The 16040-nt window shown below is 46.0% G+C and overlaps 1 protein-coding gene across 1 annotated transcript in view; it reads left to right on the forward strand.

Annotated features, from left to right (window-relative positions):
• The window catches only part of aldh8a1 (aldehyde dehydrogenase 8 family, member A1), a 66970-nt gene that overhangs the window by 5144 nt on the left and 45786 nt on the right, over nt 1–16040 (forward strand). The gene's annotated exons all lie outside the window — the stretch shown is intronic.

Raw genomic sequence — 16040 nt, forward strand, 5'->3', positions numbered from 1 at the left:
GAACTCCCTCCCTAGCAGTACTGTGGGTGTACCTATACCACATGGACTGCAGCGGTTGAAGAAAGTGGCTCACTACACCTTCTCAAGGGCAATTAGGGATCGGCGACAAAGGCTGGCCTTGCCAGCGATGCCCACAGCCTGTGGGGAAAAAACAACCTGTAAAAAAAAAGTCAGAGTGGTGACATTCTGATGGGGTAAAGAAGATTAAAAGAGAATTATAGGTTGTGGGTTACATTGCCTGAGAAATGCATGGTGTAACAAACAGACTGCATGGTACTGCTGGACAGTTTGTAGTGTACTTGCAGCACCATACCTATGCTGCACAGAGCCTACAGTGTGTATCCAGCCTCCGACATTTCTCAGTGCTCCCTCCTTCTTTGGGTGGGTGATTCGTCAGCACCTATAAACACTAGCCTATGTGTCATAGACTCTGGAGAAAGATGCCTTTTGTGTCCCTCTTCATGACTGTAGACTTCCAAATTGTTTAGCCTCCACAATTCCTCAGCCAAAGAAGTTGTCCTTGCATTTATGAGGCTCCTCCTTCTCTCAGATGTTCTTGTTGCTCTAACCTAAAGTCATCAACATGGAAGAATCGTGAGGGTGTTTATAGTTTTCGGGGAGACTCAGTCCCATTTCTGAGGGTAGGAGAGACTTGCCCTCCCCTCCCCTTGCACGTATGCAGCTCTGCGCTGCTGGTCTACGTTACTGGAATAAAGATTGGTTTAATTTTTATTAAAAAAAAAAGAATCTTCTGATGAGATACAGGTTTGCTTAGTTCAACTTTACATAATCAAGGAGTATATCACAAGAAGATTTTAAAGGAGTGTTAAACTTGAGAAAACTGACTCTTTAAATTATGCAGATCTTAAAAACTAATTAGGGACAAGAACATTTATATGTAGTTTGAAGGTGTTGCATCTATGTTATTTTATAGAAAATTTACGACACAGGCCATTCAACCCATTGTGTCAGTGCTAGGAGACGATGAGCTATCCAGCCTAATCCCACTTTCCTGCCCTAGGTCTGTAGGTCACAATTCTTCAATAGACAACTGAGTACTTTCTAAATGTGGTGAGAGTTTCTGCTTCTACATCCCTTCAGGCAGTGAGTTTCAGGCTCCTGTCACCTGCAAAATGAGTGCTTTATATTTAATGCTAACAGGTGAAACTGTAGCCCCAATCTAATAGAATATATGGTTTAAGTGAAAATATAACACTCATTGGAATCAGTGATTCAGGCGATCTATATGGCTCACAGTTCACAATGCTCGAGACATCTTTTGCTTTTGTCTACCTCTGATCCATTTTTGCATATCATTTGTTGAATTGTAATTTATTTTGTTTAAAAGTACCCGTAACAGTTTTTGTCTGGTGCTTTATGGAAAATCATAAATGCATTGTTTTACAGTTTGTAATCTTCCAGCTGGTTTTGGAACCTTTTGATATTTTGGCAATGATTTATAGAGACCAGGGGTTGAATATTACAGGGGAGTGGACGGCTTGCTATCCATCCCTCCACCACTGAAGCAAAGTTGGCGTGGAGCCAACCCCATAACCATAACGGCCTGTGGGTGGGCTAAACATGCCCAGTGTGGGACTTCAACTCCTCACTGGGGAGGCAGTCCCGCCCTCAGGAGCTGCCAGCCAATCCGATTGGCTAGCAGCTCCATCAGTTCCGGCAACGCCAACAGCGTGCCAGTAGATGCAGCCGGGTCTGCAGGATGAAGAGAAAGAAGGCCCATGGATCTGGAAACAGGTCAGTATGGGGTTTGGGGCACTGAGGGTTTAGGCAGGTCGGGGGGGGGGGGGGGGGGGGGTGGGGTGGGGAGAGCGGTGGGGTAGTGGTGGTGGGATTAAGGCTACGGGCAGGTAGGAAGAAAGGAGGAGGGTTCTTTCTTAGGGGCTGCCCCCTGCCCAACAAAGCGTTTTATGGCATGGGCAGCATGTTATCACGGTCAATTAGCTTGGTAACAATCCTAATTGACCTTTGATTATCTATTTAAGATAAGGCAAGCTGGTTGCTGATTTTGCCACCTGCCAACTTCCTTTGGGGGTGAGCTCAGGGGTGGTGGGAAGGTGGTGGGGTGGTCAGCCGCCCCATTTTATGTGCCTGTCTGCTGAAAACACACCCAGCAGGGACCCAAAAAATGCAGCCCCAAATTGACTACAGTCAATGATAACCATATTTTCTTGTGTCCAGCAATGCACATTGTCACTCTATAGATCATTACACTAGGAAAGATAAAACGATCAAAGCGAGGTCAGATTTCCACATTGTGTTTGTCATGGGAGTCATTTTTCCCTGTGTAGTAACTGTATGACGTGGAGAAAACTTGTAATTTATCTAAGTTAAATCTCTTCATTTTGGTAGCTTTGGGGACCATTGTGAGCTATTGCAGCTAAATACTAATTGATTGTCTTATTTTTCTCAAAAGGTAAACTTTATGCAGCTATGGTTGTTGATTTGTTAAAGAAGAGAGGCAAATTTTTTTTCCGTTCAAAGAAAAGGAAAGTTTGCCAGGTACATTTCAGCCAGGACGTTGGATGATAACTGCAGCATTGCAAATCCTAACTGTCCAATTATACTACACATCTTACAACCTTTGCAAAGTGATTTCTATGAAGATAGATCTTACTGTAGCAGCAGCCAAATCACTGTCAGATCTGCATTTGTCATAGAATATGGGAGCAACTGAAGAAGATAGGTTCGAAATTTTTGAGCTTTGTACCAGTTGAGGTACAACAACAATTATGACAATTCACCAAAACTTTAAAATTGAAGCATAAAAAGATTCCAGTGCGTTGATCCATATTTAAATTTTATATATCAGGAAAGAGCTGACTGCCCCATCACTGTCTTCTAAGCTTAGAAAGTTAAAAGGCAATCGGAGGCTGTGAATACAGTTATATGCACATGTGCAGAGACTGCTTGCTTGTCTAACCCAGCCTTGGATAAGCCACAAATTTCTTCCACCAAAACCTTAGCCCCTGCACACGCGCCACCACTGGCAGTCTAACTCTCGAGTCCCACACACACTCCAAAGGCAGGTACTAGTGTCAAAAGGTAACTGCATTGCTTCAGTATAAATTACAATAACATTGCATTTATATAGCACCTTTAATGTAGAAAATATTTTAAAATGCTTTACATAGGCAGAATCAGACAAACATGGATATTAAGCCAAAATAAAGAGATATTAAGACGGCAAAACAAAGGTTTGGTTAAAAAGTTGGGGTTTAAAGAGGTTTTTAGGAAGAGATGGCGGTGGAGGTATTTATGGTTTGGAATGGCATTGGACCTAAATGGCAGGAGGTGGGACATGAATGATGGAGTAGAAGGTGTAGGGATGCACCAGAGAGTAAAGTTGGAGGAACAGAGAATGCACCGGTGGAGTAGGGTGCGGGTGCTTGTGAGGCTGGAGGAGGTTGCAGAGACTGAGCGGGGATGAGGGATATAAACACCAAGGATGTGAATTTGAAATTAGAGGCATTGGACTCAGAATCAGGGATAAGAATATTGGGAGATCAGGACTAGGCGTGGTTTAATATATGGCAGAGTTTTGAAGTTTACAGAGGACAGAGGATGGGAGTCAACCAGAAGAACATTGGAATAGTTGAGCACGGAGGTAGCAAAACCATGGATGAAGGATCCAATAGCAGATAGATGAGGGAGAGTCATATACAGGAAATGTTTACGGAGATAGAGATAGGTGGCCTTGATGATGGAGAAGATATGGCGTTGGAAGCTCAACTCTGGGTTAATTAGGATGACAATGTTGTCAACAATCTGTTTGAATTTGAAGCGATGGCCGGAGATGAAAAGTATGGACTTTCCTGTAGGGCTGCGGGGGTGGGTGTGGGGGCGAAGGTTTTGGTCTTCCCAATGCTTAATTGAAGAAATTTGTGGCTTATCCAAAGCTGTGTTGGACAAGCAACCTGACAGCACAGATTTTGCAGAGTCAGAATGTAGATGAGAGGTAGTGAGGGATTCTTCGGGCTCCACTGGGCAATGATGAAGGAAGGAGGAAAAAAATAATTCTGGCTAAAATTGGATAGGTAAAAGTGGAACCAAGTGATGGCAGTCTCACTGAGCTGTACAGTGAAGGAGAAGCATTGAAGAAGGACGATGTGGTTGAATGTGTCAAAGCCTGCACAGAGAATAAGGAGAGAAAATGCTCTACAGTCACAGCCTCAAAGCTGATTGGAAATATACAAATGTGGATCTGTAGGGAAGATGTATGCAGATTTGGAAGGCAATAACATGTTCAAGAAATTTGGAGTGGAAAGGGAGGTGGGATTTACAGCGATAGTTTGCAAAAACATAGAGGTGAAGTTGAGTTTTCTGAGGATAGGGTTGACCACAGCAGTTTTGAAATGGAGAAGGGCAGTACCTGAGGAGAAGGAACCATTAAAATATCAGCTAGCATAGAAATGTCAGCTAGCCAGGAAGGAAAGCTAAGTGCTCAGTACTTCAGTGGGAATAGGTTCAAGGGAGTAGAAGTGAGTCACAAGACAAGCTCCGGGAGAGTCTCAATCATAGTGATAAGAACTCCATTAGGTCTTTGCACTTGTTGTTGGAAGGGGTAGGGAGGAGTTTAAAGAGGCAATTGGTAGTGGAGAAAGAATCCAGGGGTTATCTTTGTTCTCCAGATTATTCTAGAGTAGTAAGTGGTTGTAATCTGGGGGTTGGGGTGCGGGGGAGGTGGTGGGGGATGGTTCAGCTGATGAACAGACTCTTTTGAACATTATCAACCCCCTCCCCCAATCAACTTGCTCAGCAATATTACATCAACTATCCATATTATAGGTTTCGAACCCTGTTATAACAAGAGACCTGTATAAGTCTTTCCCTACCTTACCCCTTGTTAACCAGTTAAAGAGTAAAACTAAAATTGGAAAAGTAGGATTGTCAATTCTAAGTTAGCAGTAACTTCAAATGTACATTGTAAACATAATCCACTGTTCAATACATTTAACTGTAAAATAAAATAACATAAATTTCATGTTATGTTCAACAATCCTGTCAGAATATATTTCTCTGAAACTATTGTGCCATAAAAATAAATCACTGTCAGATGTTTTACGCAATCTAAATATCCCAAGATCTGGTTGCTGCATTATCATTAACCTTTTGAACTTTAAACTGTGTACCCTAAAGTAATGATTAATTTCAAAGTGGTGTTATGGTACAAGGAGCTTCCCCTTTGCTGGTTTCAGTAACAGTGATCATTCTGAATAAGTGAGAGATTACTTTTAAATGAAAGCAATCGTTTAAGTAATGGACAAACCTTGTGAAATAAGAGCTGCTGGCAGAGAATGGCTGCCTCCATTCTGTATTGTTTTACACAAGCATTTGGAAATATTTGAGTTCAACAACTTTAGATCATGAACTCTCTCCTCCATCCCCACCCTCTTTCCGATTTTCCCCCTCCTTTTTGTTTTTTTCAATAATTTATATAGATTTTTCTTTTCCCACCTATTTCCATTATTTTTAAATGTATTTCCATCCATGGTTTTATCTCTACCTTTTAGCCTTTTTCGAATCCTTCACCCCACCCCACCAGGGCGATCTGTACCTTGCTTGATAAAAACAAAAAACTACTGCGGATGCTGGAAATCCAAAACAAAAACAAAATTACCTGGAAAAACTCAGCAGGTCTGGCAGCATCGGCGGAGAAGAAAAGAGTTGACGTTTCGAGTCCTCACGACCCTTCAACAGAACTGTTGTTCTGTTGAAGGGTCGTGAGGACTTGAAACGTCAACTCTTTTCTTCTCCGTCGATGCTGCCAGACCTGCTGAGTTTTTCCAGGTAATTTTGTTTTTGTTTTGTACCTTGCTTGTCCTGCTTTCTACCCTTAATTAGCACATTCCTTAGATAATATCACCACCTTCAACACCTCTTTGTTCTTTTGTCTGTGACATCTTTTGGTTATCTCCACCTATCACTGGCCCTCTATCCAGCTCTACTTGTCCCAACCACCCCCCGCCTTAAACCAGCTTATATTTCATCCCTTCTCTATTTTTAATTAGTTTGTTGAAGAGTCATGCGGACTCGAAACGTCAACTGTGCTCCTCTCCACCGATGCTGCCAGACCTGCTGAGTTTTTCCAGGTATTTTTGTTTTTGTTTTGGAATTCCAGCATCCGAGGTTTTGCAGTGCTCATGGCAGCAAAACCATCAATGTTTGTCACCATTACTTCACTGACATGGACAGCAACTTTTGGGGTCTGCACATTGGCAGAATGATACTGGAATCTGGAAGTTTCTGTCAGCGATTCTATGCTTCTACAGAGGGTGCGCTGTTGACACTCCCCCCCCACCCACCCCCCTCCATTCCACAGATTGCAATCAATGGGAATCAATTGAATTGGCGAGAATTTCCACTCTTATGGAGTTAGTCTCGCTGTAAAAATCCTTGTAAAAGTTACACCTTGTTGAATGAAGTGTAACTAGGTTTTTGAGTGGTATAACTAACTTCCATTAGACACCCTCACTGGCCCCAAATAGCTAATTTCATATTTGTGGAATGTCAAATTTCTCCATAAAATGTTAGTTTTTTTCAAAAACAAAACTTTTTCCTTTTCATGAGTTTTTTTTTTAATCTCCCGTTTAGCTTCTATCTTAATCCAATCATAATTATCTACTTCATAATCTGAAAGTTTAACTTAAAGTGAAGGTTATTGAGTGCTTTTAACTTTCTGGTTTGTTGTTTTTGATTGTTGGCCTACGGGCTTACTGGCATCGCTTTGCTGCACACCAAGAGTGGAATCTTGTGGAAATGTTAGGGGTCTCAGCCGAGACCTCCATGTTCCTCTTTCCAGGCAGTCCCGCTGCATCTTCTGTCACTCAGGCACCTAACAGGCCAGCAGCGCCCTTCCCCTGAGATCAAGGACCCCGGGGGGCTGAAGTTCCACCCGCCAAGCTGCCAGCCAATCAGAGGCCATACTCAGCAGAGGTACTAGGGAGGTAGAGACGGCTACTGGTACTACACCCTCCTGAGGCCTCGGATTGAGGAGGGACCCAGGCCCAGATAAGTGATGGCAGGAAGGGGTTTGTGGAATGGGGGGGGTCGCAGGGTCGGGGGTCAGCAGCAAAGGTAGGAGGGTGCCTCTCATTGAGTCCCCCTCTTCCCAACGCTGGGTCGCTTGAGTGAGTTTGAATGAGGGATCGCCCTGAGAACCCGAAAGGAAACATACCACGGTTTGCTTGTCGTGCTGCCGGCATGGTGAGTACCCCGTTTACCACTGGGTTAATACCGTGTCATTGGGGTGAGGCCCTTAGGTGGATATTAATTGCCCACCACTGACTTTGTTGGGGTGGAGATGGGAAGGTGGCGGGGTGCCCACCTGCTAACCCCCTGCCTGATTAAATATCTCCTGCCCACCAATCTTGCCAAGGGGCGAGGGCACAAGATTCCACCCCAAGACATCCCCTTGATTTGTCACTAGGTTTAAACTGCCGTGGGAAAAGGGAAATACTTGTCGCTAGACCTTTGTGCGCAGCTTTCATCAATACCGACCGTGACCTCAAAATCCATGCCTTTGAAAAAGTTAGAAGGAATTGCAATGCTTAACTCCGTATTCACCACCTTGACAAGATGTCAGACAGTTTCCATCGCAAGCAATTTGTATTTGCCTGTCTCCACAGTAACAGAAAAATACCTTGTCTGCTATTGTATGATCAGGTGGATGTAATGAGGGAAATTATAGTCTGCCAAGGGTGCATATAGGATGTTAAAACATCCAAAAAAGCTGGCTGCTAACTTCCATATTTGACAGGAACATACCCATGACTGTGTGGGAATTAGCCCCTTTGGGACAGCTGGAACTGCTGTTAACATATGCTAAACTGAGTCCCCAGCACAAAGTAGTCCCACAGACAACAATCCATTGCTCTCACTGACACCTATTGGTCGTTTTCTACTCTGCCTGAAAAATATTCGGACTTTGCTTCCACTGCATTTTGTGGGAGAGAGTTCCAAAGACTCATGACCCTCTGAGAGAAAAAAACTTCTCCTCATCGCTGTCTTAAATGGGTGACCTCTTATTTTTAAACAGTGAACCCTAGTTCTAGATTCTCCCACAAAAGGAAACATCCTCTCCACATCCACCTTGCCACATAGCTCACCATCTGACAACCCAACTACCTCTGTTGAATGCCCTGCTAAGATATCTGAGCTGGTAGAGAGTGCACTTGAGTTGCGTGATGACATTTGCTCAGAGGAGTATTTGTCCACCTCTGGCACCAGCTCCTGAGTGATGCTTGCAGGATCTGTTTGTGATGAAAGACATGAATTAAAACTAACAAGGGTTCAGATTCAACAGTGTGCAGATTATCATATTTCAGGGGCTTCTGACATTAAGTCACCATGAGTGAGTGTTGTGTGCATGTGGCTGTGTGATAATCTAATTCTGTCAACAGGAAGGTGTGAAACTCTCTGCTGTCCATCACCAATGACCATGCATGCTGAGGCTAGGCTTGTCACCAGTGCATTGTTTCCGCAGTGGTCAGGGTGGCTGGAAGGCCATCCCTAGTTCTCTGCCTCTCTCTGGTGTTTTCTGCTCTTTGCTGCAAGGAATGTGAGAAATGGAGTGTGTTATGCAGATCGAATGACGAAATTTGTGGAGAGGGAAGGGTGTGAGGTGGCAATAAGATAAGGGTGAGTGTCAATGCTGCTTGGTCAGATGCGGATGTGAGGCAGTGCCTCAGCAGAGGGTATTGGGTGGAGCTCAAGGTCTGTCAGCCTTCCGAACGCTGTGCAGAGGAAGGCTGGGGAAGTCAGAGTGTAGGGGCTGGCACGAGAATGAGGTGTGCCACTCACCTTTCCTGTCCTGATGAGGTAATTGAAATTTTTGCAGCACTATATCCATTACCAAAGGACCACACTCCTGCTGCTCACCAGCCATACCTGCTTGACTTAAGAGGCAGGCTTCTTCCTCCTGTCTACCAGGAAGAAAATGTTTCTGTGGGCCCTTATAGCCATTGGCATGATGTGCAAGGATGCCCCAGAGAACCATTGAGACACCATCACTCGAGTTGCTGTCTCTCACTTGCCAGTTGTAGAATGCTTCCTTTCTACCTGTCATCTTTAAATACTGAAGCTTCAACAGCCAGGTGTGGGTCATGGTCATACTCGCCTGCTCCAAATGCTCAAGAAAACCTGGAAGTGGAATGCTAATGCTGTGGTTCAGATAGAGCCTTTGGAAAACCCAATCCATCAACTTGGCAGTTCCCTGGCCCACTGCCAGCTTACCCTACTACGAGTAGGCCCAAATCTTAAAATTCAGCCCAATATGTCACCTCAGTGGCTATGAAGAGCTAATTTTTCATATCTGTAGAATGTGCCATTAAATTTCTTGCGTCATGGCCTAGAGAAAATTTGCTGTACTTTCCTCTTTAAATCTGATGGCAACTTCAGGATTCAGCCCAAGCGCAGAGATATATGGAAATCCTGATGCTGCAGTCTGTCATTCACTGCTCCTCCATTGGCTGTGCTATGAACCATCCCCTCTCTCCCCCCCCACCCCAACCCCAGAGCCAAAAATCAGAAAAATCAATTTATCCGGCAAGAACGTACCCTTTTCCACTCTCTTATTACCGTTAGAAACTCTACAAAAAGTTGAGCCTTATTCATTGACGTGTAACTGGGTTTTTCACCGTGATCAGAGTAAAAGCCACTGCTGGACAACCGGCCTTGTCCTGAAAAATATGTAGAATGTTGTTAAATGTCTCCATCATAATTAATTACTAGAATTTTAAAACTAGACCTTTTAAAAATAATTAAGAAAAACATTTCTTCAAGTTTGTTGATGATATTTTAGCTCCTACCTTCACCCCAAATGTATATCCCAATCTTTATCCTGCTCTCTCAAATTTATGCAAAGGTTACTGCCTTTCAGTTCCTGGTTGGCTGTGAAAATTCTTCAATTTGTTGGCTGATTGGTTAGTTTGCCAACATCACAAGCTCGATGCTGGGAATCCCCATTGAACAATTTTACAATTGGGTGAAGTCATTGGTGAGCGCCCTTGCTCCTTTGTTGATCGCAGAATGTTTGTTCCCATTGCAGAGTGGCTTGGAAGGAAGTGAAATCGCCTTTGTAATTTAAGCTCTGGAGGCACAAGTACAGCATGCTGAGGCTGAAGCCAGTGACAGGCTCATACGATCGCACCGGCAAAATGCCTTGGACATTTTAGCTCCCAGACCTCAGTTCAAATTTGGAATGCTGACTCCCACCTGATGGCATCAGTGACATGGGGAAGGGTGAGGATGAGGGGTATTCCGGGTGGCTAGAGAGCACAGCCAGGGACCAAAGCGAAAAAGGTATGTCATTGGGGGTGGGGAGGTCAGGAAGGAGTCATACTTGGTGTTGGCCCCCCACCGGCCCACATGAAAATCGAGAAAAAAGTATTTTAAAACTGACATTGCTGGTCGGTGTTAGGGGTTTGGGGAAGGTCAGAGTTCATCAGGGGAGAGGGGTTTGAAGGACAGATCACAGGAGAGTTGGAAATCTCGAGGTGGGATGACTAATCAGGAAGTGTATAAAGGGTTAATGTTAAATGTATAAATATGTAGCCGACATCATTAGTGATGTAGGATCACATGACAACAGAGCATGGAGAGAGTTCTATGTAGAGCCTTGTACTAAGTTTGTATTGTACATAGTTAGCCAAATGTTTAGTAAAAGATAGACTTTGCCAACAGCCTTGTCTCCAGCATTATCTGTAAGTCCAGACCCTCGACAACCCCATCTAAGGCCCACAACAATGATAACAGAGGAAGGTGTCAGAGATAGGAGATAGGGGAGTAGAAAATCCTGCAAATGCAGAGCTTGGGGACTGGGGGAGTCAGAGATCGCAGCGTGGGCAGCTGATTGGGGTTGGGGGGGTGGTAATTGGGGGTGTGGAGATACGCCCGAGATCAGGGAGGTGGAGGGGAAGTAGGAGGTCGTGGGGGAGTCCAAGATCAATGGGTATTGGAGATCAGATGGGCAGGCGTTGTGTTTGAGATTTTAACAACTCACCCGTCTCTTTTTTGCTCTGGATCTTTTTTGGGTTCAGCATCGTTAACACTCATGTAGATAAGCTTTTGCTCTGTATCCATATAGTGCTTTCACTTGCCCAGATATCTTGGTAAATATGTCGTGTGTACCCAGGAATAGAACAGAAAACACTCCACTTTGTTTTGGCTTATCATGTGCTCTCATGCAATTCCTTGATTCCAGAAGGTGGCAGAGTAACACCACGACAGACTGTGACTTAGGCTACAACTGACAAAACCAATCAGTAAACGGGAAAGAGTAAGTGAATAATAACAATAACACAACACAGATTTTGCTGTAGTTAATAAATCACATTTTTCATCAAGTAAGTTGAAAATAGCAGTCTGAGTTGGGGAGTGCATGCGAAAGAGCGCGGAAATCTCCCCGAGGCACCTCTTTTTTACTTATAAAACAGTGAATAAAGGTAAAAAAAAATTAAGGACTTGTCCCCTCATGTGAAACTGTCACATGAGCTGGGACATGTCCATTAATTTTATTAAAAATTTTTCAAACACTTTAAAAACCTTCATGAAACCTCATCCCGCCTATGGATGAGGTTCCATGAAAAATGTGAAGGCCGCTTGGGCTCTTAGCCTGCCCGCCAACCTTAAGGTTGGATGGGCAGCTCAGCTAATTGCTTTATTGGCTTTTTAAATAGCCTTAATAGGCCTTTGACAGTTGGACGGGTGCGCAGCTGACTTGGCTGCGTGCCCGCCGAACTGAAAACCTAAATGACGTGTAATGATGTCGGGATGCACGCCCAACGTCAATGCGTGTCATTTTACACCTCAACGAGCGGGCCCTGCCCTCACTCACCAAGCCGAAGACTCTACCCTTAGAATCAGTCAGCATTTATTGCCCATCCCTAATTGCCCTTGAGAAAGTGGTGGTGAGCTGCCTTCTTGAACAGCTGCAGTCCATGCGGCTTAGGTACACCCACAGTGCTGTTCGCGAGGGATATCCAGGATTGTGACCTACCAGGAGTGAAAGGACAGTGGTGCAGCTCCAAGTCAGGATGTGTGGCTGGGAGGGGAGATTGCAGGTGGTGGTGTTCCCATGTCCCCTTGTCTTATAGTAGTAGTGGTAGAGGTCACGGGTTTAGAAGGCACTATCAAAGAAGCCTAGGTGAGTTGCTGCAGTGCATCTTTATTGTGTTATACATGCTGCCACTGTGCGTCGGTGGTGAAGGGAGTTCATGTTGAAGGTGGTGGATGGAGTGCTAATCAAGCGGGATGGTGTCTAGATTACTCATTGTTGTTGGAGCTGCACTATCCAGGCAAGTGGAGACTATTCCATCACACTCCTGACTTGTGCCCTGTAGATGCTGCACAGTGTTTTGGGAGTCAGGAGGTGAGGTACTCTCTGCAGGATTCCCAGCCTCTGACCTGCTCTTTCATCCAACATGCTCACACTCAATCCATCTGTCTTCATGCAGGATGAGATGGGCCACAACAGGAGGCAGAGAAAGAAGACGGGAGCTGGAATGATGGAGATGTGACACCTCACGCAATTTGAGCAGCAGGCCGCACAGCTGGCGGCCTGGGGGGGACAGAGACCATGCCTGCGCCAAGGGCAAGGTTGGCCACTCCCGATAATCCAGGGAGGAAGTAGAGACAACTTTGGACAAAGTGTGCGTGATGTGTGTAACGACTGAGCCAGCCTTTGCTTTCACTCATTCTTTCTTTTTTCCATTCCAGGTGCCAGTAGGAGGAAGGGGAAGCCAGCCTCCTCCAGTGAAGAAAACCCAGCCCACCTCAGTGGGGGGGGGGGCGAAGACGAAAGACCCTTTCACACCTGTAGAGCCATCACAGCTTTCATCTGCACACCCCCACGAGCATAGAGACACACACATTGGTGGAGCGTTGTTCAAGAGTAGGCTCAGCGTCACTCACTGGTGGTCACTGCACTGACACGTGTCCACAGCAAGCGGAGGCAGTGAGAGCCGAAGTCTTTGGCACTCTGAGGACTGCTGGAGAACAGGCCCCTGCAGAGTCCAAGTCAGATGACAAGCCTCTGCAATCGGCTTGAGGACATATGCTGCAAGTTCAAAGAGATGTAGGGAAACATCAGACTGAACTGTCAGAGGCCTTCAGAGAGTGGCTTGAGAGATGTAGGAGTGGGTCCATGTGCTCTCTGCTGTTGTGGCTGCAACATGCGAGTGCCTTGAGATCGCCATGGAAAGGGTGGCGGCCGCCTTAGACCCAGGTCCAGCAGAATGCACAGTTTCTGTTGGTTATGTACTCAGACCTGCATTCCATCAGTCTAACCATGGCTGCGTATCAGCAGTGGCTAGGCGAGAGGGGAACAGGGCACCTTGACCTCCCTCCAGGTGTCCCTTCCTCTCAAGGAGTCAGGGAGGGGCCCTCGGGTACCCAAAGGGAGGAGGAGCGCCAGCCGGACACCCCGGGGCCATCCACACAGGACATTCCAAGTGTGTCCTGCCAGTGCAAATCCCCTCTGCCTGTGACCCCATCACTGCAGCTGGTCAGGCTGAGGAGGGTGCACTTGCCCCATATCAGGAGACCCTTAGTAGGCCGGGGCCCTCTAGGCCTCGGATCTCCAGAGGACACCCTCCAAAGTCATCTGAGAGAACAGCATAGCAGTCAGCAGGCTGTCTCCACCTCAGCTGCAGATGTTGGGGATGCACATCGACGTAGCAGTAGAGTAATGAAAATTAAGAAGTTTTGAATGCACACTGGTGGCACGGGTGAACAATCATTGTATTTAGTTTTGGCACATTTTAAAAATTCACTCATGAGATGTGGGCTTCGCTCACACCAGCCAGCATTTATTGCCCATCCCTAATTGCCCATGATAGGGTGGGGGTGTTGAGCTGCCTTCTTGAACTGCTGCAGTCCATGTGGTGTAGGTACACCCACAGTGCTGTTAGGGAGGGAGTTCCAGAATTTTGACCCAACGACAGTGAAGGAACGGTGATATATTTCCAAGTCAGGATGGTGAGTGACTTGGAAGCGAACTTCCAGCTGGTGGTGTCCCCATCTATCTGCTATCCTTGCCCTTCCAGATGGTCGTGGGTTTGGAAGGGGCTGTCGAAGGAGCCTTGGTGAATTCCTGCAGTGCATCTTGTAGATGGTACACACTGCTACTACTGTGCATCGGTGGAGGAGAGTGGTGGTATATGTTAGCTTGCACTGATTGCAAGTCTCCTGGATTCATTCTTGCTGCAAGTTGTTTTAATGGTTGCACGTACTCCATCCCTTCCAGATAAAGGACATCCTGGGGGACGAAGGATGGGTGTTCCTCCCTTAGTACATGCTGTGAATGGAGACATCGCTCTTTGACAAGGGTGATGACAGCCATGTGTGAGAAGCCTCCCTCTCACACTGCTCCGCTTGCCTCCACTGCCCTTGAGGCGCTATAGAGACACCTTTACCTTGTCATAATAGAAGGACTAACCACATGAGCTGTTGTCAAGCATCACCCGGGAGGATGGAGTTTGTAGTCACAAGTTGGCTGCCATTCACCTGCATTCCCCTTGTAGGCATCCCCCTCCCTCCCACCCTCCCTCCCTCCCTCCCTTCCTTCTTCTCTAACTCTGACTGGAGCCAATGATAAATGGCTGAGTGAACGGCAGCTCTATATCTTGCTGGGATCCTGCTATGAGAACCCTCTGGGCCAGACCTGCTGCTGTGTGGGCTTCACCGTATAGTGAGGATTTCAAAAGAACAAAGATTTCATACAGTTTCCCCATAATTATCAAGGTGGTCCCTTCAGTTGTCCAGTTGTGCTGACGTTCAGCTCCACCCACCCTAGAAGACCCTCCCCCTACCTTGATGTTTTGCAGTTGGACATCGAGGACATTGCCTTGCCGCTGAGCTGCCTTCATTTCATTGTGGTGCAGCTAAGTTTTGAAACTGTCTCCTCCTGGAACCAACCAACTTTCCCCCATCACCATTGACCTCCCCAATGTGATTTTTACTCTTCCCCTCTGTAACCCTTGAACCTCTCCCCATCACCCTGGACTCTATAACTATCAACCTCAACATGCCTTGCCTCGCTGCTGAGCCCACCCCATACCCATGCCCACCCTGATCCTGCCCACTCCCATTATCGGTGCCACCATCCTTGTCCCCCTCAATGACTTTCCCAATGAGAATGACACCCGCCATATACACACCCTGACCCTCCCACCCTACTGCATCCCACTTCCCCCTCTCACAGTGACTGCATTAATTAATTAGAAAAAGTATATGACCCGTGACAGTTGAGCGGTTTACTGATCCCAGAGGATGAACGGACAGTTGGCACAGAGTGTGCTGATCTCAGTAGCTTGTGATGGCAGCATTCTGCTCTTTAATCGAAGTGTTAGCGAACTCTTCCCTCGGTTTTCCTCCTCCTCCTCTGAACCATCCTCCATTTGAAGAAAGTGGCTGCGTGATGAGCACGGCACCCTGTCCCTGAGCATTTGTTAATATACCCTTTTTCTGGGGGCTGGTAGCTTACCCAGTGTCAATCATCTATTTAAACCCTTGTGACCAATGGATACAGGACAGGTACCCAAAATGTCAGGGTGGTTACCTCCTACCCTGTTCATCCCCTGCTCAAGGTCTGCTTTTTAGCTTATGTCATGCTGGGGGTCACTTCCTGGCCCTTTCTAAATATTTGCTTAGATAAGAGGGGGTACACAAGATGTCATCTTACCAACTTAGGAATGTCAACATGGCAGCCTGAACCAAGTGACTGTTTAGAAGTTGAAATGTTTAGAAATTGCATTTCCAGAGAGAGAATCAATGCTGTTTAGCTAGTCTCATAAAAGTTCTATAATATGAGGAAGATACCAGTTTATTAAAGATCCCAATTTCTTACACCTGCTCACTCTACACCCCTTCCACTTCATGCCTTCATTCCCTGCTCACTCCACCCCCCTTTCCTTTCATGCCTTCCTGCCCTACTTACTCCAACCCCCTTTGTGTCTTCCACCACCCCACCCCCACTTTTGTGTCTTCCACCAATATCCTCCCCCCACCCCCGACTTAGATGT

Source organism: Cetorhinus maximus, chromosome 5, assembly GCF_964194155.1.
Source record: "Cetorhinus maximus chromosome 5, sCetMax3.hap1.1, whole genome shotgun sequence".
In the NCBI taxonomy this organism is placed as follows: domain Eukaryota; kingdom Metazoa; phylum Chordata; class Chondrichthyes; order Lamniformes; family Cetorhinidae; genus Cetorhinus; species Cetorhinus maximus.